General features: G+C 37.7%; 1 protein-coding gene and 1 long non-coding RNA gene across 4 annotated transcripts in view; one reads left to right on the top strand and one right to left on the bottom strand.

Moving 5' to 3' along the window:
• mid2 (midline 2) overlaps positions 1-21024 on the bottom strand; it is a 153916-nt gene extending 132892 nt beyond the window's left edge. For all 3 annotated transcript variants that reach the window (XM_008420371.2, XM_008420372.2, XM_008420369.2), the window contains exon 1: positions 20546-21024. The gene's annotated coding sequence lies outside the window, so the exon portion shown is untranslated. The remainder of the gene's footprint in view (positions 1-20545) is intronic.
• LOC108166653 (uncharacterized) lies at positions 20619-25325 on the top strand. Its single transcript, XR_001777003.1, has 3 exons — positions 20619-20686; positions 23000-23089; positions 23224-25325. It is a non-coding gene; the product is annotated as an uncharacterized LOC108166653 (long non-coding RNA).
• The last annotated feature ends 434 nt before the right edge of the window (positions 25326-25759 follow it).

Consider the following 25759-nt stretch of genomic DNA (forward strand, 5'->3'; position numbering starts at 1 on the left):
AAAACTAAATTGCATATAGGCTTTAAAACATTAAGAAAAAAAAAGCAACATATTCCCGTTTATTCCCCCAGAAGGCCTGTATTCAACAGCTTTGGTTCCAGAGTGTGGAATTAGTCTTACAGTGTTAATGCACTGCCACAGTATGAAATGTCGAAACATTTATTCCCCAGTAAAACCAATGTGACTCTGCTTCACGAGTCACTTTCTTCATACTGAATGAAACAATAAAAAGCTCTTTTGGCTTTCTTAAATGTTTTACAATAAAGAAATTAATTAGGTGAAATGGTACTAAATACGTAAATTCATATAAAGGTACTCTCCAATTTAGAATTATGTATCTAAGGAAGACAACAACAATAACAAAAAAGTAAATGAATAATACTTGGATTGGTATGCAGCAAGAAAGTGGCTGAGAGTTTTTTTTCTAATAAAGAAACATTTTTAAAAAAGGGGTTCCAATAAATATTACAAAACACATTTTTTGTTGTTTTGTTTTTGAGTGCAAATAAATTTTTAAAGGACAATATTTTGATGTTTTGTAGCAACAAATAAATTGATTTTTGAGGTGTTTCATTCTAAAAACCACAACATTCAGCCTGAATTTGAAAATTGAATATCAATTTGAGATTTTTTTGATCCACATTTTCAATGTTCCTTGGTGAATGTGTAGATGATGGAGACGATTCGTCCAAGAAGACGACTGCAAATTCCACGATTAATTATGATTTATGAGAAGATTAATTGTTAATGTGAGAAACCTCTTATGTCTCAGCTAAATTTGACAATTGCAGAAAAGCTGCCATGCTATTTGACCATATATTTTCTTACACTCTTCGTGCAATAAAGTTGTGTGAAGCAAGCAGCTCACACTCTGGTGAGCCATCTGATGTTTTAATGTCATTAAGTTTTTAAAGGTAACATCAGTGAGCTCTGTGAAGTCTCACAGTTTGGAGGTTTGTGACTCAAATAACTACAATAAACGTAACTCAGAATAATCTGGACAGTTTTTTCCTCAAAACAGGAATATCCATGAACATCCTATGTATGCTTATCGAAGGGTGAATAACCTTTGTCCAAATTTAACTCAACAAATTCAACAATATTGTAATATTTTTATCTAATGATCCCATCCAAATTTAGAGTAAACAAAGTCTTTGAAAGTTAGGCTAGGTGGTTAGACTGTTTGATTAATCCTGACAACCTTTCAAAACATATTTAGAAATCGGGAGGTATCTTAATGTTAATGTATGACAGTGAGAGAGGTTTTTGACGATTTCCAATGTGTTTAAGATGAGTTAAAATAGATCTGTTTGCTTTATCAAAAAGCATCCAGAGATCACCTTTTGCAGTAAGTTTGCTGTATTAACAGTGTTTAATTAAACCTGCTTCAGTTTTAATCTTTGAATCAGTTTGCAACTAATATTTTATTTTTTTTAAATAACAAAAGTACACAATGAGCATATACAAAGGAACAACAGTGCAAGATGCATTTTACATACTTCTATGCCTTGTTGAGCAAGTTCATCCAAACAAACTGCTCAAACACAGTAGAGGGCGCTGTGTGCAATACTCTTTAAATCACTTATTGAATGAGCACATCTTTTACTACATGGTTACAATTTACTGAATAAAATAGAGCTCTTTACGTAGATAGTGATTAAGGGGCCTTTGTGTTTTTCTTTTTTTCTAAGTCTAGTGGTCCACTGTAGTGGTCGTGCTGTGCGCTCTATCAGTACGCTCACATGCAGACACGGATATACACACACTGCCAGGCAACTCTCTTGACAATGAAGTGTTCTAATTAGTGTGAATAAACAGTGGACTTGAACAAAGAGCTTGTTTAAAGCTAATACGGCTTCTGCCATGATTGAGCTGTTAGTTCTGGTTTGAGAAAAGGTCACGAAGAGGTAAACATCAACAACTCTAGAGAATCCTGTCTAGAAAAAAAAAAATCAACAGAAAAGCTACAGAATCAGCTGAGTGTTTGAAAAAGTGCTCTAGCATTAAAATTGATGGACTGATTTACAAATTGAAATATGCAATGAAATACAACATTCATATCTGATTGATGCTGAGAACAGTTTATATGATTTATTCAGTTCCAATGCTGTAGCAGTACAGGAGTGCATTTTACTAATAGTTCAAGATATAAATATAATATATGTTGAGATACAGGTCAGACAGCTGGTGCCAAGTTTTCAGGTAAAAATATAAAAAAGTTTGATCATAAATAACTAATTTGGCATTCCTCTCACTCCTTCAGTGGTTTCAAGAATTTCTGTTGCCTAAATGAAAAAAAAGCTAAATTTTTCCATGCATTGGTTTCTCTCAGACCAGAGCACAACATTACTTCAAGCATCACGTTAAATGTTTTATTTTGGGGTTTATAGGTTTAGAAAAATACCACCCTGCAGCTGATTTAAAGTTGGCAGCCAGTCAACATTTTTCCTTCTTTGGTGCACAAGCACATGGGATTAGAATATTACCACACAGCAGTTTATATGTGCTGTTCTAATCTCCTCCATAAAAACAGACACATATTACAACATATTAATAGCTTTACATAAACAGTGATTTTTAAAAACCTTGAAACTATTTATAATATAATATTTTAAGTATGGGTTAGTTTTTTTTTTTTTTTTTCTAATGGTTTTATTTTTAGAGCTACGGGAGTCACAACAAACTGTGTAAGCAGGTTCAATTGATAACTTATGTTCTTAATGACATATGTAGCTATTTAACAGCTATATGGAGATATATCAATGGGCCAGAAAGTGGATTTATACTTTTGTCCCCCCCTGACTGCCTCTGATTGGTAAAATCAGTTCAAATGCAGAAAAAAACAGATTTTTTTTTCCAGATTTAATAACTGCATCAAAATGAACCTAAACTATAAATGTATCATACTTCTAGGACCTTTTTTGAGATTAGCAAAAACAAGGACTAGATACTAGATTGGGTACATATGATGCATAAATCAGAATAATCTTGATATCTTTTATCTTCTATGAAATTTCAAATACCTAATTCTATAAAGGAACCTGCAGCAAATGTTCAATCTTTTATGTGTTACTGAAGAAAGTGGTATGTTTCAGCATGTGACAGTGATAATGATGCAGCAAAGAATTGAAGGGAGTTTCATTAAATCAGAACAGTAAGGTCATGTGGATAGATCACAGGACATATGCATTATTAGTAAACATGTGTCATTAGGAATAACAGCTGTATGAATATCAGCCTAAATCTTTATAACAGTCCTAAATATAAAATTCGTTTTAGTGACAATCTTGTTAAATACACACATTTCTCATGATGGTGGAACTAGTAGTGAGTTACATTGGATGAAACACTTTGATCTTAAATCCCTGAGCAAACTACAAAGCCAGTTCCTTCAGCAGAATTATTTCAAATGTTCATAGGTAAGAGTGAATGTAGGTCTTTCAGTAATAACACTCCCAGTTCCTCAGGCAGAACTACAACAAGCAGAACAAATGAATGCCAGTGCATTTCTAAAAAAAAATAAATTAAAAAAAATAACAGGAACATTGATGGAAAAAGTAGTGAACATACAAAATGTAGAACTTTCAGGTGTAAACTCAAAATAGTAGCAAACATCTGGATGAACTGCATGCAAGACTATTGAAAGCTGAAGATTTTTTTGTGTGAATTTTTAAACACCCTCAGAAGCCTTTTTGAAAATAATGGGTCAATAAACAAAACAGAAAAATATTCTAATGAATTACATAAACTCAAATGTTTATGGTCCAGGATTTGTATGCCTGTGCCTTTTGGCAAAAAAACCAACAAAAAATAAAGAAACAAAAAAAAAAAACTTTCTCAGGTACCAATGCTGAGGAATATATGAAAAGCTGTGAGGCTTGCAAAACTGCATTGATTATAAATGTGGGAAGTGATATAGGGAAGTGGAAACGGAGATGTGGGGGTTATGGAATAGATGAGACAGTGACTGAGAGAACACCGGAAATAAACATGACATATGAATATTAAGAAGCAGGGGGAAATAGGATGCAAGGAGGGGAAATAGACGGTAAAGGAAGGAGAGATTATCTTCTCTGTGTGGATGGGAAGGCTAATCCTTAACATGGAACAGATTAAGTGCATGACACAAAATGCACATTTATGAGGCAGAGCCGTCAGCTAAGGAACACTGCTTAAAAGGATTGCACACAAAAACACATCCTGCAGAGCGTATGATAGTACTTCTTATTAAAAACTCACACAACCTTCTTTTTTTAATACTATGGCAAATGAAAACAGGATTAAACGTGGGTTTGCAAAATGTAGGCATCTAATATTAGCAAATGTAAAGGTAGCCCTGGCGTTCTCTAAATATACAGTTGCCTGGTCATATTTACAAAAACAAGTAGGCATTAATCTGGTGCAATAAAAAATTCTGTGCTTCTGACATAACTAAAACTCTGGAAGCTTGATGCAATAAAAAAAACATAAAAAAAACACGAGACAACAAACAAAAACATGGTTAAAGAATCCAGCTTCCCTTTATAGCACAAATAAATATGCTCCCTAATTATCTCATGTTCAAAATAACAATATCTTGTTTGTATTTTCTGTTTAGTCCATGGAAATTAGGGCGAGAAGCAACAGGATTTCTGGGGAATTATATACACCCATAGTGCCATCTAGTGTCTCCTGAAAACACATGAACACAGACCCAGATCCCAGCCAGATTAGGTCAGGTGCAACGAAGTCAGCCTAATGTTAGTGCAACCTCTGCACCGCTCAAGTATGATTAATGCTGGCACAAATCTTGTATGATAAAAGGACACGGAAGAACAAAAATTCAAAGGAGTTTCACATCAGAGGAAAGTGAGGAAAGAGCTGCCGTAACTGAAGAGGAAAAGCCATCAGCTGTCCTCACAGCGACTGACATATGAGGATAAATAATTAACAACATATAACTAAAATGATTTAATATGTGTTACATTATGAATCAAATCATGAACTCATTAAGTCTGATTATGGCTTTTTATTTGATCAGCGAGTCAAAACGATAATCGCACAGATAATTTATTCTAATTTAAATATTTTAAAGCTCTCTGCTTGAGATGAAATCCTAGATGGAGATTTAAAAAAGGAGATGGCTCAACAGGAGCGGAAAATGTAAATCAATTAATTTAGCTCCTGTGAGTTTCAAGATATTAATCGAAGTGAAGACGCGTCGCTTGACAAACCACGACTGTATGACTGACACGCAGCCATGAACAAAGTGTACTGATGATAATGTGAATATACAGTATTTTCATCAAACAGTGCAAATCAGCTGAAAAATCTAACAAAGTGAAGGACTATCACTGCATCTGCATAATGTAAAAACAAGCAGCCATGAAATAAATCTATGCCACAGCAAGATTATAATCAGAAACCACACATAGATAAAATGCACTAAGCAAAAGTGTGACATGTATATATAATAAGGAGCGGGGAAAAAATACAGTTCTGTCAGAGAAATCAGTAAATTCCACATCTTTCCTCATTTCTACTGCAGTATTGGATAGCAGTGCAATATATCCGCTGTTGCTGATGAAATTCAATATACAGCAGATGAAGGGAGCCACGTCCTGTAAAATCTATTACCAAGCACAGCAGAAAGACTGCAGCTTTGCGTGTCGATTTGAGTGAATACTCCATAACAGCGTACACCCTGAATGAAACAAACTGTCCCTTTCTCCCCACATCATCAAGAGTCCCTTCTGGACTTCTGAGCTTGTTTCTCCATCTGCTTCACTTCTCCTCTCTCCTTCAGGCTGCATCCATCTCCAGTGTGTGCTCCCCTCTCCTTCATCAGCTCTAAACAAGATTACAGTTGCCACTTTTTAGCTAAATATATTCTAGCTAAGAGTGACATCTCATCATACAAGACTTAATAAAATAGTTATTATCACTATTTAGCTATCTGCAGTCAAACAGTTTGTCTGATCACTTCGCTACAAATCGATGTGCTGCTAATAGATACATTTTTTTATAGAGCTTTCATCGAAATCTTTGATTTTGTCATATTCTAACTTTAAACGTACAATATGACAATCTTTTTTTTCTCTAACACATTAGGTTGCTATATTTAAATGGACAGTAGAATTGAGTGCTCAGATTGTGAGTTTGGACTGATGACCTGTCCAGTACGTAACCTGACGTTTGCCCAGTAACAGCTGGGAAAGGCTTCAGCACATCTGCAGGACTCAACAAGACAAAGTGACTGTGAAAAACGAACCAGTGACTTCTTCTAGCGTTATATATTTTCTAAGCCAACTCTCCAAGGAGATTATTTCACTTTTTTTTTTATTTTTATTCAAAACTCTTACCAGATCTAAACAGGCTTCAATTGAAACTGGGTCAAAATATTATTTGCAGACAGAGTGAGAAAAAAACAACAACACATTTTAATTCTTTGTAGAAAAAAATGCTCTGATTTGATGACAGATTTTTTTTTTGTTTGTTATAGAGAATAGTCCAAGCCATTTCAGGCTCCGTTTTTCATCCCTGTTCAGTCTCTTGAGAGGGGCTTGGAAGAGATTTCCGAACTGTCATTAATTATTTGCACCTCCACTGTCAGCTAAATTCAGAGCGAGAGATGGAGGATAGGTTTCCATTTCTGTCAAAGTAACCCAATTTGAGAATAAAAGTAACTCAGCACACCCTGGGAAAACATTATCTGAATATTGCATCAAAATTGTATATTCTGAGGGAGGCTGTGAATAACTTTAAGTGATTACAGGAGAAGCCCAAACTGTGAGAGAAATGTGTCAAAATCTACCCAGGGGGCTAAACAGTGAGAATGCAGATTTTGTTTTGCAAAGTTCTTTTTTTTTATTATTATTTGTTATCACTTTTATCCCAAAACACACAAAAGCAATTTTAAAGTCAAAATATAAATATACATGCATACACAATTGGGGAAAGCTACTTTTTTAAAAAGCTTTGACTTTTACCCTAATATTTGCTTAGTTGCTAACCCTAAAAACACACAGACTTGGGAAATATATACACAATAAATGAAGAAAAACAATAACATGTTTAGAACATATTCAGAACGTATGCATATCACAAATCTTCTCGTATGATTGGATTACGTCGTCTTTTTCATGTGTTGTGAGTTGGTGCAAAATAAATAAACTGAACACAACTGCTTTTTATCCAACTTGCACTAAATCTTAGCAACAATCATCATAAATTTGTGAAAATGCCCAATGGCTACAAATTATCAGTAAGGTCACAAAGACGTAGCATTTTTTATAAGGATTGATATTTGAGGTTTCTGTGTTACGTCCTGTTTGATTTGCATCTGCAAATCTGCTTTTGCATGCCTCTGGTCTGTGCTCTCCAAGCAAACAAAAAAACAAAAAAAAAAAACACACAAAAACAACTGAAGGTCTAATTACAAGACATAAGAGGTCCAGATTACCCCCAGCTCCACTTTATATCCTTTGGGAAAGATAAGAAAAATCCAGCTCCACTTTTCTGTCCACTTCCCTTTAAAGCAGTGTCAGTCAGTGAAGATTTCCTGCCCACATTAGCCGACATCTTGGCATAGTTTTAGTTGAATTACTGCAAGGCTTGCTGATGCTGCTTTGTTAAAAAAATACTGTATTCTTTGTTGTTTTCTGGATGTGAAGGTGAAGGAAGGAAGAATCAATTTCGATAGATTCTTTGTGATTTCATAATTATGTTTTAGCTACAGTAGGAATACTTTTATGGAAACTGTGTTTTTTTTTTACATATTTGATAAAACTCTCACTATGTCATGGCAGTATACTATGAGTCAGTTTATCTGTGAACAAAGAGCTCCTATGCCTCCCAACCAGAAGCAACCAACCAGGAGCCAGTTCTAAGCTTCGTCAATGACCCTTGTGTACGGGCTGCTCACACGCTCACTGATCGTCGCTGTGCTGCAGCTCCTTCCCCTCAGTGGAGCCTGCTGTGAATACTCACATTTCATGCTTCTGGTGCACAGTAGCACTGTGGTTATGCTTCCAGCATTGGCTATAAATAAAACAAATTTATTTGGAATTGGGGCGTTTCTCACAGCACCTTCCTCAAATTTGCATAGTAAACTGCAGAAACTTCATGCTTCGTGTGTTTCTCAGTCCCGATCTGGCACAAAATACACACATGCAAAGGAGTCCAGGAAAATATTACATTCTCACTTAGAGCACATCACTCCCAGTTCTGATGTCCTTACAATGGCCAAACATAGAGAAGCAGAATCCAGTTATTAACAATAATCTCTTAACAAACATCCAGAAAACTGCAGAAACACACACCTCCATTATATCAAGACTAAAAACCCATTTGTTTAGGGTTGCCTTTGATGAATAAGAACTGAAATAGTAATTTTATTTTGTATCCCAACTTTTCTTTGCTTCCCTTTATTTTGTCATTGCAATGTATTGCATCTAGCTTGCTGTTTTATGTTTCATCATGTAAAGCACTTTGAATTGTCCTGTTGTTGAAATGCGCAACACAAATAACCTTGCCTTTGTCTTTATTCCTCCAACAATCTCACTGTGACATGACATTTTTCTAAAAGAGATAAGGAAACAATAAACGTTAAAACTGTCACAGAGCCTCAATTCAAACAATCCAAATCAACCTCTGAATCAGCCGAATAAGCGAACCTGTCATAAGTTGTTTGACGTGTTTTGACACCAGGAATGATAAACTTCTACATGATTCCAATATTTGATCTAAAACAGCAACGTCTAGGTTTGGACCATCCCCAGATACAAAATATGCAGTGCTTGGTTCAAGGTGGACCTTCTAAACAACAGGTAAGGAACGTCTTCATCTTCCTTCGCTGTTAAACTGGATTGAGTCATTGAATTGTTGGTAGCTTGCTCAGTACAAGTGTCGTCCACTAAAATGTAAAATATGTGGCTTTGAAGCCCAGTTGCACTGTGTCAACAACAAAAACACACAAAAAAGCATTCCAGAGTTAAAATAAGCGAGCTATTTGTTATATTGTATATAATCACAGTCACACTGAATCTTTCTCACAAGCAATTTTTCTTTCACTCTCAATATAAAGTTGATGTTAATGTTTGCAGTTTCAATTATGTTTTGCAATGCCAATACCTTTTTCGTTTTTATTTTAAGCTGTCATTGCTTTAGCCCCATAATACCATAGCAACAAAGCAAGTAAAATGAAATGTTTTTCTCTTCAAGACAAAAAGAAAAGGGTCTTAAATCATGTGTGAAAAAAGCTGTTCAGCCTCAGCGAAAGACCTTTTTCATCATTCCGCCTGCAGGACATGAAATGAACAAGAATGTATTAAATCTCTTGGGAAAAGTAGAAAAAAAAATCTAAGAAAAACAACCTACAGAAACCCACTTGTGCAACTCAATTCAAAAGTGAATTTGTATAGAGTGAGATTATGTGGATACTCAGAACAGCAGCGCTGTGATAACATTTTCACATAAAGTCCTGATGTAATTATCCGGACTCATTCAAACACAGTCAGGGTCGTCATAGTTTCTGTCAGGAGGGGTGGTAGGTTGCGGTGAGGAGATGACGCTGAGACCCAGGTTATGATGAAAAACGATGAATTTAATGACAATGAACTACAACAAGGAACAGCGGGGAAACAGCACGAGGAAAACTGGCAGCACGGAGACAGGTGACATCAATTGACATTCAATTGACAGTCAGTAGACAAACAATAGACAAGGACCCGACCAAGAACACAGACAACAGGGGAGACTAAATACACACGGGGYAATCACGGGAACGAGACACACCTGGGAGACAATCAACGGGGAAAGACGCAGMGACAGGACTAACAGGGAACAGGATCACACAGAAACTAGAAAATAAACACATAGAAACACGGATCCTGACAGTTTCATATCTCAGCCTAAATAAAAGGCAGAAAGACAAACTCCCAGCTCCATTCAAAGGGGACCATGGTGGTTTTCCTGTTCACCAACCAAACAAAGTTTCTAATGTTACATCACCTTCTAAACACAGCTGAAGAATGCAGCTGAGTGGCAGCGGTGGGGGCAGTGTGATTGGGGGCAGGACTGACTTTTTTCCCATGAGGCCGAGGTTGCATGGGTTATGAGAGTATTGCTTTTGTTGGGGTTTTCTAAGAGCTGGTTTCCTTTCTCGTGAGATGAGGAATTCAGTAATGAGATCTAAAAATGCCATGTTGCAACAGTAATTCTTTATTTGCTTTATGAGAAAGCCAGTGGTGGAGGAGGACAGCAGAACGCTGGAGTCTGTCCAGCGTTCTGCTGAACACAGAGGGCTGATTCAATATCACTTTTAGGGCTTGAACGTACAATGCTTGGTCCACATGCAAAGCTTTTCTCTAAAGAGTCAATTGTCCGACAATTTTCTGTAAGAAAAAAATAACTTTACACTTATGAGCGCTTATTCTTCATCAAGAAGTCAACCCTGTGAAGGCTGGGAGCACTTCTGCAATAAAAGTGATAAGCTGAGAAGTGCAGCTTTAGGTCGATGGAGGTTTTGTATCTGATTTGATCCCCAAGGTCAGAGCTAAATCCTTCGGCACTCTCACGTTTAACCTGGAAATGTGAAAAATATCTTCCGACTTCAGGGAAGTACGGTGTCGTGCCCTCAATTTTAGCAAAGTAAAACTTTATTTTGTTCAGGAAGTAATGTCAAGCCAAACCATTTCCAAGGTAAAAATCTAAATAAGGTAATATTTAAGATAACCCTCAGTATAAAATAGAGGTGCATCTTTTGACCAGATTAAAAAATGTCCCTGGTTCGTGACTTCATATCTTCAGGTAAACGTCTCCAATTAGAAAGTGGCAACGTGAAATTAGAAATCCATCAATCACAGATTTTTTTTAACCATTTTCCAGTTAATATGAAGCTCTGACCTGTTGATGTGCATTCTGATCTCTCTTTAGATACTGTAATTAAACTACATTGAAAATATTTAGTTCAATTCAATTAAAAAATAATTTACTGTAGAAAAGTTAAAAAGCCTTTCTTCAAAGTAATGGTGATAGAAGGATGGGTAAACAGAATGAATGTATACGTGGTTGGATGGACATTAAGCTGTCTATATAGCATCTTATATTAGCAACAAGAGCTCCCTTGGTTACCAAAATGTCAGATTCAATATGTATTCCCTTTGTTTGTTTCATGACAAATGAAACGGCAATGTTTTTGTAACATGTAAAACCCTTCCTGTTACTTTCTATAAGTTTTCTTCTCTCTTGCTCTGTCACAGCCTGAATCAACGGAAGAGATGAACTGATGTGTGATATTAGTGTCGTTGATTCTGTGTCCTTTTAGAGCTTGCACAGAACAAACCAATGGTTTGGAAAACACACGGTTTTCAAGTTTCAGATCATCAGTGCTGGTGAAGTCGAGGTTTTCATTAGGGTGTCAGGTACAGACAACCCAAAAGGGTAAAATACCCCAAAGAACAAAACATCCAAAATGCACTTAAAACAAAGCAGAAGCCAAACAAGAGAGTTAGCTCTTCCACTGCATAAATTCATTGTGTGAAGTTCTGAAATTACTGCTGGTGTATTAAAAAAAGAGTGATCTTCTAATTTAAATCAAGATGCATATGACAAATAGTTTATCTGCAACCTACCAATTAACATTCCTTCCAACACTGTGGAGGACACAGAGCAGATAATCTGGTTCCAAACTGGCAGAACTGAACGGGATACATAAACCCTGCAAGGGAGATGATTATAAACTACAAAGGAGAGATTTAGATCATGTTTGTCAGTAGGAGGGGGGTGTAGATGTGTCTCATAAATCTAAATGAGAAACCCACAGTAAGTTAAGAAGGCTGAGAGGAGGTGGAGCAGGAGTAGAAAGGCTAAGAGAAAAGAAAAAGAACCGAATGTGATTGTGCCTGTTTCTCTGCAGAAATCCGTACCTTTAGTGCGACAGCAGAGGTCAGCGAGACAGAAATGAGGAAGGATATTTCACAGTAAATTAGATAAAGATGCCAATCGTTGCACCTCGCACGACCTTTAATGTTTCTAAGTAACAAGTGGTGACAGCAGACACGAAGAGGACACTGTCTTCTTCAATTCTGCTCCGAACTGCCTCCACAGAGCAGCCTCAACTGGATGCTTTTCTTATGCCACTAACAAAGCAAAGTATCTGACACTAAATTAAATACTGCTATAAAGGTGCAGCAGATAGCTTTTATAAAAATATGTTTTTTACATATTTGTTACAAGACATTGAGACAGAATCTGTGAAAAACATCAAACTCCTCTGCCTCCTCCCTATGGTGATGCTTCAGCGATACAGGAATGATACCGTTGATGCACTCACTTTATGCACAGCTCCTTGCTAAATACTGTTTAGAATATAACCTTTGACAGCAGCTTTGGATACCTTTATATCAGCCAAGGCTACCCCAGTGTAACACATCATGCAAAGCTAACTACACCCCCTCGTCTGAACACAGGACACACTACCACCATCTGCTCCAGTTTAAAAGAATTACATTGCAACATTTTACAGCTTAACATTTACACAATCAACTGACTCTGCAGAATGACATTGATTTGTTGCATCAAAGATATGGTTGCAGCTCATCTTGATTTGTGTTTTGATTGTGGGCCCAAACAGTCACATTTCTGTCCCACTAAAACAGAACAATCTGTGGTTGTCAAACTGTGAAAACCTCCATGGGTATGAATACTTTTTTTACAAGGCGCTGCCCTGTCACAGCAAGACAAGAAGCTTAAATCAGCCTAAAGAGAAAAGAAAAGTAAGGCTTCTGGCAATATTGTGAGTTCATCTAGTGAAGAATCCAACAGATATTGTTTAGCAAGTTTTAATGGATTCCTGTTCTACACCACAGCCGTCATGAAAATGACACTAAGGTCATATTAATTTGACCGAGCAGGAGTCTGCTACAGATTGCCAGTTAACTTTGTTTTGTCTTAAGTAGCTCATTCGTCGCAACTTCATTGCTTTAATTTATAGAAAACTACTTTCCTCTGTTGCACTGTATTGGAAAGAAATGAATGGAAATGAGCACATGTAAACAAACCATCGCTGACTAAAACGAAGTTAAAACACAGAGAGAAACTGCAGCTGCCAATATGAGCACATAACTGAGTAAACAATAGAAAAAAATGATTCAATTATCTTTATGAAGCCACTCTAATGAAACTGTTAGAAGCTCATATATGAAAATTGATAAACTAATAAGGCAATAAACAATTCATGAAGAACCCATCAAAGTATGATTATTAAAATCAGGCTAAGTTTGTGCTCTGCCTTCTTTCTGCCTGTTGTCATTTCGGCTGTTTGTCATCATTATTCACACTAATTGAAAATATCTTCCAGCAGTTTCCTGAGGGTCAATCTCATACAAAGTAAGGTAAATTCATTCAACCAAACGTCGCAGTTGTACAATGACAGACACATTTATGCAGATCTTTATTTACTCCTGACAGTAAATGTCTACTACAAATTCATCTATAGGATCTGTACTCTGCATAGTAAACCTTATGTCCTTGTTTTTCCACTTCCGATTAAAAAGAGGGGGAGAATGGGTATGTGTGTGTTTGTGTGTGTTTGCGTGTGTGCGTGTGTGTGCGCGGGTGTGTGTGTGTGTTGGGGGGGTTGCGTGCGTGTGTGTGTGTGTATGTGACTGCGTGCACATGTGCATGAAGGGCATGAAGGACACAGTAGTTTCCCAAAGGAGGGATTTATCTGAAAACAGCCTCTCGTGAGTTGGCTTGATCTCAGCCCTCCGTTCTTCGGGGGTGGGCTGTGAATCCCTGTGTATTTTCAGAGTTGGGGATTTTGTAGGTTTTTCATACGGCTGCAAGTCCATCGATGCCTCTAGGCGCTAATTTGACTGACAGCTTGGTCCAGCTTTCAGCTCAAGAGATGGCCCACCAGCAAGGTCTCAATACCTGTCTGCCGAGGAGCCTTATCTGCCACAAGATGACAGAGGAGAAAGACGCTGCTCTCCCAACACTCTACCAGGGCAAAAACTGAACTGTCTTGCCTCTGTCCGCCTCTTGTTTGTCAGCCCAACACTGGGAGACCTCTGCTTCTTTAGGCTCAGCTGGACATGACAGCTTGGCACAGTGTCACAGTTATTCTCTACGAGGCAGGAGGGGATGGCACTGTCATGAAGCACTCTGAAAGAACACATTTGGACATTCACTTCATTTCTTCTATTCTATTAAGCATGATTTATTTTTAAAAAAGGTTAAGACTTTTTAAAGGTAGTCCTTTAAACTTAGTCTTACTGGTCCCACATCCTCACATGTTCTCCTGTTTCTAAATCTAATAAATGCACTAATTAGATAAAACTGCAAAGAACTCTTGACCGCATCAGTAAAGCACTCCTACAAGCCATCTGTCCTGTTTTTCTTCTTCTCTCAGGGGCAAACTGTGAGCCTATTAAGATAAGATGCCCACTTATCGATAGGTGGGGACTTCCATCATTCATCCAAAAACAGCTTGAACAGGAGGACCCTCATAATTGAATATTAAACCCCTGATGAGTGCTGAGATTAAATAGTGTGATGTCGACTGGAGGCTTCGACGTGTTTCTGTTGCTGTGCTGGCAAAGAAGCGACTGACTGACCTCAGTCTCCCACCGTCCTACAGTAGCCCATTGTTTGGATATCAAAATCACCACTGGCACGAATTCATGCAGAAGAAACTCTCTGGAAATGACTTAATAAACCTGATATGATTCAGTTCCCAGTCAAACTAAACTAAATTATTAACTAAGAAAACATACAAACCCCATCTTACAGTAAATTTAACATACATAAGTGTAAGCAGACTTTCAGGTAGTTCGGCACACCAGTGAAAGGAAACTCAAAATTAGGTATTCCCAATAAGTCAATCAAATTTTATTTAGTGCATTTGCGCCAAACAACTGAAAAAATCTAAAAAGAAGAACAAAAACTCAACATTTATTTTTTATTTGGCTTGAAACCAAAATATGCCAACAGCATTCTTTGGCATTTGGTTTTGGCTACTGAATCCATTATTTTGATGTCAGCAAATGTTGAGAGAAACATGAGTATCTGAACATTAGGCAGCGGTTATTATTATCAACACAAAGCCTATTAACCTATAGCAGAAGAAGAGGTCACCATGAAATAATCAGATTAAAAGTAAAGTTGCATAATGTTGGATTTTTCATCATACCTAATATGCTAATGTTTTCCAACTCAATCTATCTCCCAGCGCTGACAATGATATATTCATAGATTTTTTTCCCCACTCCAACTCCATCAAAACCCCTCCCTACATTTGAATGAACATTGCACCCACTAATATAATGCCCCACTGGCAGAACCACATCAGAAACAAAGCAAGTTCAGGCTGCAGCTACAGCCTGCAAAGCAGATAACCTCAGATTTATGTGTAGGATGCATTCTGATGGAAATTTCTTTAATTTTCTATAGTGTAGTACATTAACTTTTAGGACTGAGACAAAAAAATTGATTCACAGGAGAATCATGATTGTTATTTACAGAATCAATATAAAATACTCCATTTTGTAACTATATGGGACAACCTGATGTCATTCCACAGCCGGTACTGGAATATACGCATGAATGGAAAGCACAAAAACAAACTACAAAAATGAAAGAGAGAGAGATTCAACCGCCCCTGTGTTCATTGAAGGCAAACATTTGGGCTCATTATGGTTTTTACAAAATGCCTGGGAAGACCGAGCTTCACATGAGCTTCACCGTGGTTTGCAAAATGAAGACTGTGTGCTTTGGGAACGCCGCAAATGTGCAGAGCCAAAGTACAGCTGATCCAAGGTAAAGCGGAGCCTCCTGTGCAGAGCTCTGTGTGGTGTGATGTGTGATTGGTCAGACGTTTTTTGGCCGTGTTTTATGCAAAAATGCATTTGGAAAGCAAAGTTGATCTTTTGCTTCAACTTTTGCTACCTCCACTCTGCGTTTTTGGATCCGCGGGAGGCATGGATACTTTTAAGAAGCATTATATCTGACGCAGTAAATAATTATGTACATTTGTATAACTCTTCACTAAACTACACTGTGAGATGGCTATAAACTTCTGGATAGAAATCTCCCCTGTCATCCACAGAGGAGACCGTTTTGTTAAAGTAAAACGGAGAACGCAGGGAGGGAGTAAATCCGTCTAAGAATGGATTAATGTTTAAAAGCTAATAAATGTGAAAAAGATACTTTTAATGTCTCTATTTGTCATTCTGCCCTGCAAGGCAGACAATAGTAGGTCATAAAGATCCTTTGTACACCTATAAAATGAAGCAGAAATCATTATGAACAATCTTTTTGAATAAAAAATTTGATTTTGACTTGAATCGTGGCCCCAAAACTCTGAATCAAATCAAACTGTGAGATAGTAAAAGATTCCCACTTCTATTAGATATATGGGAAATAATTTCTCAACATATCATTTCATCCATCCATCCATTTTCTTTACACCTTTGTCCCTTAATGGGGTCGGGAGGGTTGCTGGTGCCTGTCTCCAGTGAGACATTTTGGGCAAGAGGCGGGGTCACCCTGGACAGGTCGCCAGTCCATCGCAGTATCTATGTACATATTTAAAGAAAATAAAAAAAAAACATGTATTTTTATTTCCATTCTCATATTCTCATATGTTCTCAATTGAGAACAAAATGGAACCAAAGTCAAATCCCTTGTCTTTTGTGCTCAAACTTGAGGAATAAAGCCAGATAATATGAAAAAAAAAGATCTCTTCTCTTTCCCATTGAGAAGATTGGCTAAAAAAGTTGGAAAAATAAAGTCAGAAATGATGAGCTGAAAGCTAACACTGGATATTCTGGAAAAGGATAAATAGCTATAAGTTTTAAATATACTGTTTTTCCATTGTGGAGTTGTTCAACCTTAAATTAATAACATATTCAATTATATTTATTAATGTAACAAATATATATTAATGCAATAAATGGTGCATTTCATTTAATGCTTTCCACACATCTTTACCAGGGAGCATGGTGGACAATGTTTACGAAGCCAAGCAGGTTACACTACTTAACTATTCTCGGAAGTCACTGCAGCTGCAACAACGATTTCCAATCCCCTGTCCAACTCTCTGCCACGACTATAATCATCCCAGCACGTAGACACAGATATCTCGTCCTTCCAGCAGAAAAGGCACTGCTTCTGTCATCTTTATAATGTCTTAATTATCATCATCTGAGGCTGCAACTGCGGAGCGTGAGAGAGAAACGGGAAAAGCCTGGACAGAATGAGAAAGCAGGCAGCACCCTGTAGATGTTTGATGAATGAGGGTGTCAGCTGTATTCACCCAACTAGCAGCCTCGTCTCAGAGAGTGTCAGGCCCCATGCACTGAGACCTGTCTCATTAACTACTTTGATCAGGCAGTAACAAGGAAGACATAGAGAGTGGGCTCGTTCATCTTTATTATAAGACGGTGAAACAACAGTTCATTAAATGTGGTTTTATATTCCAGCACTGATCAGCGTGAAAGAGAGAAAACATGATATTCTGGGTTGGGACGCAGATCTGTTTGACTGTGTTTTACAGGATGAGCTTACACTAATCAATTATTTGTCCTCTAATTTTAAAACACAGAAAAGCAACACTTCCCGCCATCATCGCTCATACTTGTATTGTTCAGTATGAGCAATACTGAACAATACAGTATTGCTCATACTGTATTGTTGAGCAATACTGTATTGTCAATGGTTTGACCAGAAAACGTCAAACCATTTTCTGGTTTCTACTGTCACCAGCAGCATGCCCTCAACAACATACCAACAAACCAGAGCCAAACTGATGAAATATCCCTAAAGGTCACCCTGTCATATTCATGTTACTTTGAATAATTACTATAATGACCACTCTTCTCTGACTTATGTTTTTTTTCTGCATAAGTCAGAGAAAAATATGTGCATAATATATGTGCAGAATCCATTCTGAACTTGTTTCTATCTATATTGTCTAACAAAATGTAATTCTCTATGTCAGACTGACGCAGTGGGTGGATGAGATTCAGCTAAGGTGACTTTCTCAGGAGTAGATCTGGATATCTAGATCAAGATGTACCCAGATTTTAAAAATTAAGTGAAAAAATTTCTGAAATTTTCCATAATACCAATACCATCAGTGTTTTTTTTTTTAAACATGTCATGGATAGACTTCAAGTCACCACAGGTTTTTGTTTAAAGAACAGGATAGTGCAGCTCTGCCTCTCCCAACCTGTTGCTGCACACAAACTGACAGCTGGCTGAAAAAAAATACGCTACTACACTTTGCCCTTGTATTCATAAGATAAAGATTCTGCTGTTTGGAAATATTCCCAGTTGACTAAAAACAATGTGAAGTCATGGTGTGGAACTTAAAGAAACTCCAACATTTTACATTTTTGTTTAAAGTTATAGTGTAAATACCACTCAAAGTTATAATTCATAACTTTAACAATAAAAGGATCACTCTCTTGTAGAGATGTGCCGATCAGGTTTTTTCCTGCCGATATCGATACCGATCACCTATGAGGGCTGATCACCGATACCGATCACATAATTATTTATTTATTTTTTTATCATAAACACTACCATTTACATTATGTGGAAAAATGAACCATGTTTTCACCTTAATTTAGACAAAAACTTGTTTTTAATAACTTTTTCCAAGAAGAAAACTAAACAAAACAGGCATTGTGCAAATTGTACTGCTGTCGGTAATACTATCTTTAACAGACTGATAACATATGAAGGCTCTGAAGAGGCTAAATAATGCAAAGAGTCAAAATTAAACCTCTCAAAATTGCCAAAAATATTCAAGTATAAAACTTAACATTCAAAGGCAARTACAGGATCCATTACAATAAACAATCCAGAGTTACTGAATGAAAACTTCCTGATAGCATGGCGGCTAGCTGATTACTGCTAGGTCTGAGTGGCTGTTTCTGACTGAGCGGAGTAATTATGCAGAGCAGGGAGGAGATCGATTATTTTCTTAGAGATTATCTGTCTCATGTTAGGACAGCGAAAGTTTTAATACGTATGTAAAATGTATTTTTTTAGGTTAGATGCTGCAGCTTTAAGCAGAGGTTCAGTGTGAGAGTCACTACCAGGTGGAGCAGAAGCGGCGCTCCGTCTGTGAAATATTACTACCTGTAGCGCGTAGCAGCGGTTCAACAGCGAGAGCAGAACCAGCGTCTTACATCGCAGCTCGAAGACTTAAATAATTTTGCGGGTTATTTGTTTAGCTTTCTGACCGTCATGCTAATCTGGGTGAGTGTTTGTAGCTGTGCGCTGCTTTACCTATCTAATCCTCCATATGTCTTTTTTACTGCAGTGAGCCTCGATGTAGCCAAACTCTGTCAAGTCTGGCATTGTTTTTATGCCATATTAGATTTGTTGTGTTGATGCATTTTGACGTGCTTTAATTTTCCGCCGCAAGACGCAAACTTCCCCATTTACTCAGTGCGTTATAGTTCCACATCGCTTAGGATTTGTTGCTGCGCGTTTGCGCAGWGTGAAGGAAAGAGGAGACCAGCTGCACAGGCAGGCTGCGAAATGAGATGCAGGTGATCAGTATCGGCAACAAGAGCCAATGATCGCCGATCACCGATCATGCATTTTTTCACGAAAATCGGCCGAATATGATCGGTGACCGATTGATCAGCACACCTCTACTCTCTTGTTTTCACTGATGTGCTGTCTTTACATATTTATATATATTTATTCAAAAATGTATAGGTACATTTCATTTACAGGTGTCAGAACCAGAAAATGTTTTTTGCCTCCCCATCAATTTCTTCTGTTAACTTTTTGTCACAACTAAACGTTACAAATCAACCTAATTTCCACAAATATAGCCACATTTAATTCAATGATTCCATTTATTAAGGGGAAAAGTTAGACAAACTAACTATGACATTGAGTTATACCAACGTTTCTGTCATAACATTATAAAAGTTTGTCCTTTTATTGATATGAAATATAAAGTGTTAGAGCAACCAGTGTTTTCTCAAACTGTCTGAAGTGCAGGGTGAGCAGCTCTGCCTCCTCCCAACCTGGTGCAGTGCACTGTCAGTCAGCAGGCTGAAAGATGGCTTCTACACCTTCCTCTTGCATTCAAGGCAGACTCCACAGTCTGACATATTTTCAATCATTGTGTGAATACTGAAGGAGGACTAACAAATTAACTTCTGTGCAAGTACCACAATGAGGTATTTTTACTCAAGCTTATTGTGTGAGACTCTCATACCAGCTCATCCCTACTGCTGTGCAATACTGATGAGTTCAGGACCAGTTAAATTTTTTTGGAAAGACTGATTAGTATTTAGTCAGTTTCTTTGGAAACATTTGGGGAAAAAATGACAACTACTGTGTTCCCAATAGACATTACAGTATCTACTGAGCTTATGCAAGAGTTCATCTGTCCTCCAGCACTCACTGTTTTGTTGCTCCATGCAGCATCAAAAGCATCCCACTGGCAGCGCACAAACAAAATTGATTATTTAGCCTGTTTGTGTTCTTATGTGCATCCCACCACAATAAAGCAGAGGAAAGAAGCGCATCCTACCTCCGCTTGCCGTGACAGCGCTGGATGTCGACTTGAAGAGGAGGAGGAAGGAGAAGAAGCTCGCCGTGGAGATCACAGTTTCTTACACTGAGAAGTTTTAACGAAGCAGCGACTTGGGGATCACCCACGTCGTAGCAGCGGGTGAGTAGACGCCGTGGAGAGTATTATTTTTATTATTATTATTATTATTATTATGACTACGCCCCAAAACAAAACTGGTCGTGGTTCCTCCGCGTCAGACCGTCAACGCTTCTCGGGGATGTTGTTGCTCTCCAACTCAGCTGTGCGCAACGGTGCGCTCACACTCTCTCCCGACGTGGTCCCCAAGCCAAACGCTCCCCGGAGGACACGTGACCAGCCCACAGGGGGACAGGAATAGCTCTCATTCCCCTCCAAGGCAGCAGCTGGGATCGGTTTCACCGCTGCTCCATGCCCGCGCAACAAACCCGCGCTGTGCGCACCCATACTCCTCCTTCTCCATCCGCCCTCTCACCCCCTGCGGCCTCACGGTGTCGCTGTCATTGGTATTTATTTCCACTTCAAAAATACAGTTTTTTTCTGTTCTCTACAAAGAAAGGATGCTGCTAAAATTAGTCAGGTGAGTGGCAGTTTAATAAGCATAATTTGGAAAAGTGGCATTATTTGAAAACCAGCAGTGTAACCAGCATTCTTAAAGTAGCCAGGGAATAGTAAGTGTTTGCTTGATGTTTGATATGCTTAGGCAAAATTATTTGAGCTATTTTTATGCTATGCTGTTCCAATTGCTTAATATTTGGCCATGGGATTCAAAATTTCCTCCTCCAAATGTGCCATTTTTTAAAATCTTGTTTTGGGTCTTTTTTTGGATCTGCAAAATGTTTGTCCCATCTGCCCATTGGAGATTTAGTTTTAACTTAATCTTTTGATTGTATCAACGTTCTCTGATCGGAAGCAACATTAACATGGATCCAACTTTAATCTGATAGAATCTGTGGAGGCTCCGCAAAACTAAATATGACATTTGTTAAGAAAAGTAGATCAGCGATATTTTATTAAATGTTGGCATGACTTTTACAGTCAGATGAGAGAATGATAAATGCAAACTTAGAGGAAGTAAAAGATAGAAAATTAAAGCACCCAAAATGACTTTATTTTATATAACTAAGTAACACAAATCTTGGAATAATACTATAGAGCATATTTTCCACATCATGTAAGTAAAGAATATGCCAAAATTCTTATTTCAACAATTTCCTGTAGTTTTTCAAAATGCATAACTTGTTCCTCAAACAATCTGCAGTACTTTCCTGTAATCTGACTTTGCAATTTAGTATAACCCTCAGGGTTATTGTTAATTTAATGAAATTAAATACAAACTACATTCTCTAATAGATGTTGAGCTATTTTCTTTGTTTAAACTGCTGACAAGACATAGGATGCTGGAAAACTAAACTGTTTTACTTTTTTATTTGCTTTGATTGATTAATGAGTCATCGATGGATAACCTTAGTAAGCAATAACATTAAATAATAAAATTTAAGTGAGCCAAAAAAATCAATACAATTCATAAAAATTGTTGGATACTCAAAACATGCCTATATGCATGTTTTTGCTCTGTCCAAATGTAGCAGATACTTATGCGTGTAATCTTGTAGAAGGAGAGAAAATATACAACTGCAACAAATAAATTCACATGCCTCCTGAAAATTTACAGAAAATAGAGCAACACAGAACACAGAGCAACTCAGTGGGTCACATACCGTGTCTGAGCAATAAAACTGAAGCAAAACAAAAACGTTGCAGTGTCCGGCTGATTCTAATCGACATTTCCTCCGTCCTGAAGACGGAGCAGCCATACCTATTGCCCTCCTGTCTCCTGTCTTTAAAATGTTTCTCTAAGAATGCCCTGTGGTTGGCTGGTGGGAAATTCGATTTTATATCTGTGGATGAAATGCATAGGAGCGGATCGGAGATGTTAATATCAGTATTACTTAAAACTGCAGGCAAGATAAATTTAGCAATTTAGCTCCTTAACTTCTTTAAATAAAGATAATCCATTACTTTTGAAGATCAGGATGAGAGAAGCTTGTTCTTTGCCTGCAGGTGAGAGAATGTTGGTGTGTTTCAGCTGCATAAGGAACAAAGATTTATCTGCTGAATTGCTGCTTTCAAGCAGCTTTTAAATGCTAATGTGGTCGATGTCTAATTGTGGCAGAGCCGCACTGATTGTTGCCAACTTAATTAGTTCCTCTGTGACAAGTTGCCTGCTCGGTTAAGATGAGAAGGACAGCTTAATGCTGAGGGGAGAGCTGATAGGTGGTCTTTGTGTCTCTCTCTCACATCCGCCCAGCCCCCCCCCCCCCCCYCTACAACACAAAGTGACCTTCACTATTTCACCCCACCACAGATAATTATTGATTGAATTTTGAGAGATGTGCCACGTTTGTTGTGCTTTTACCCGTTGTGAACTTTCAGGCCAACCTACTCGTGGATCAATGTCCGTTTGGACCGTTGACGGTCGTCCTGTAATCAGACAGAGGACCCTCAGTGGAGCGGAGGCAGAAGGTATTTAGAAAAGCTCAACAATCATCCTCCCCAGTTTGCTTTTTCAATATTTGCTTGTGAAGAATGAAGCGGTGGAGCAGCTGGTCAGGGCAGGAGGGGTGCTGTGATTCCTTCCCACCTTCCTCTGTATGCAGGTGTTAAAGTAGAACTCCAGGGCTCAGCGTGTCCTCAGGACTGAATACCAAAAGTGGACGGTGGAACTTTGTGCTGGCGTGGAAGGACTGCTAAACAGCCTGCTCCTTTGGGGACATGCCACTGTGAGCTTTGCAGATTTCATGTCGTGGCATTTGCCTTATCAATGCACATTGACAGATGCACAGAAGATTGGAGTTTTGTGCCGTACAGCTTGTAGACCTGCTGTTTTGTGATCTCACATTGTCACAGCTTGTCTGGAGTCCTCTTATGAACCTTATGCTGAATTTCATTTCCGTCACCCCTGATTTTAAACGTCAGTTGCTTCAAGGTCACAAAAGGCTTACACGTTTTTCACCTCTGGTAAATATGTGGAAAAAAAGCTCTAAAATAAGTTAATTTGGTAGCATGAGCTCCTCTTTAAAAATAGAGAAAAATCCAACCTGAATTCGAATCCAGCAGGAAACAAAAAGATCTGACATTAATAAGGAACTTTTTCTTTTGTTTGTGTATTTTGAAACAGAAACACTGGTTGTTGGTGCCTCTACAATAAATACTCAGTAAATTATCATTTTGCAAGGACAGCATTAACATTTCACAAAGTTGGAGCAAAAAAAAAAGAAAATCTCTTCTGTATCAACACAAACTATAGGGGTAGACTTGGGATTTAGCCTAACATTTACAATGACTACAAATATGAACAAACCCAAAAAGACGTAACTAACGAAAGTTATCTCATTTGGTTTGATTCCAGATTCAAACATGACCAGCATATATTTTCTAGCAATCAATCAAGTTCAGGATGGAATGAACCAGAGCTGCTTCTTGCTTCAGTACCGACACACGTTTCTAGAAATCTTCTGTCTTTCTACCTTTGTATGTTCAGTTTTAAGTTGCTCCATAAAACCCTTTATCAGTTTTAACCTTTTGCACCCAGCTTGAGACTTTGCAGTTATCTACACTCCGGATATGGATGCTTAAAGTATTAAGAGATTGTATCCATGAAAGTGGAGTAATAACATGAAAGCATTTAATGTTTTCCTGTGTTTTAAACCAGTTCTGACTCCAAGAGCACACATCTGCCAGGCTTTACATTCTGTAAAGCTCGAAACTAGTCATAAAATGCTAGCAGACGTGGTTTACATAAACATATTTCTCCAATAGGACTGCCTGTCTGCTTTCCACCTACTAATGAAAAGTAAATGAGATATTTTCTTTCTAAATGAAATATCAGTCCTAACGTATTCTGAAACCTTGGAGATCAATGAAAAAAAAAAAGCATTTAGCGTAGTGTGGAGATAAGTTTCAAAATGCATTATCTCCTACAAAGCTTCCTTAATTTGCATAGAGATTAGCCCAAACATATTGTTAATCATTACAGGGCTTATGAATGTTTAATGGACGAAGTGTAACTTGAAGTTCGAGGGGAAGTAATAATTGATGAAGCTGGGTGCAGATGGGACAGTGTGGGATACTTAATTAAATTTTGGCGCAGGCAAATGACCCATTTCTGAAGTTGCACAGGGAAAACTCAAGTTTTAAGCCTCCAGAATGTTTCACTTAAACAAGATTCAAACTCAGTTCAGTCTAATCTCTCAGAAGAAGTACCATTTATTTATTTAGACTTTCACTTTTAAGATATTTAAAAGTAAACGGCAATACTTTTGCATCTTTACAGATTACCCTACATGTTTTTTTTTTTTTGCTGAACAATAGGTTCAAAGAATCCATTTATGCAGCCCTTCACAGATTATGTAACTGTCTGTGACTAATCGCTGCTCTCCAACTGTATATGAGCATTTCAGCAAGTTTTTAAACACATTCCTTTTGTTGAGCTGCTCCGAGGATTTGGCTGCTATTTGTCTGGCTGTCTGTTGCGTCTGAGGATCAGCGCTGATATAAAGAGGCTGCCAGCTGCTTTCTTACAGCTCGCTGTCCAGACTGTGAGCCAAATGCGGGTAAAGCCGTACAGATGCACAAATGCTTAAAAAAGAGTAAGAGTGATAGTGAAGAGCATCTATGTCTGGATAAAAAAAAAACAGACATGGTGAACTCTATAAGGACATTTATAACAAGCAGGAATATGCATAAAAAGCAGCCCATTATGAAATAAAATATGATTTGTTCATACTAATCACTTTTGAATTATTATTTGTAAGATAGAAAACATGTTGACAGATTCTTTAGCATTAATTTCCAGTTTTCTGTGTTTAAAGATTAAATTAAATTTTAGAAAGAATATATCTTGCCACAAATTTCTGAACTAAGTCCAGTTTTATTAGCCAGACATTTATGCAAGTCTTGCAAGAATAGAGAACACGCATCTGACTCTCCCAGAAAGAAATCTGTTTTAGACCAATTTAAGGCGCTCGGGTTTTCTATTTCCCGCCCCCCCATCTTATTTTTAAACAGAATAAACAGAAGTTAAGACGCCTACCTGCTGTCTTGCACAGTTAGGATGATTATCTGGAGAAGCTTGAGAAGTGATCTTGTGTCACACAATCCTCAAACGAATAACCAGGCATCTGTTCCTGCCAG

The sequence above is a fragment of the Poecilia reticulata genome, linkage group LG10, assembly GCF_000633615.1.
Source record: "Poecilia reticulata strain Guanapo linkage group LG10, Guppy_female_1.0+MT, whole genome shotgun sequence".
NCBI classification, from domain to species: Eukaryota; Metazoa; Chordata; class Actinopteri; order Cyprinodontiformes; family Poeciliidae; genus Poecilia; species Poecilia reticulata.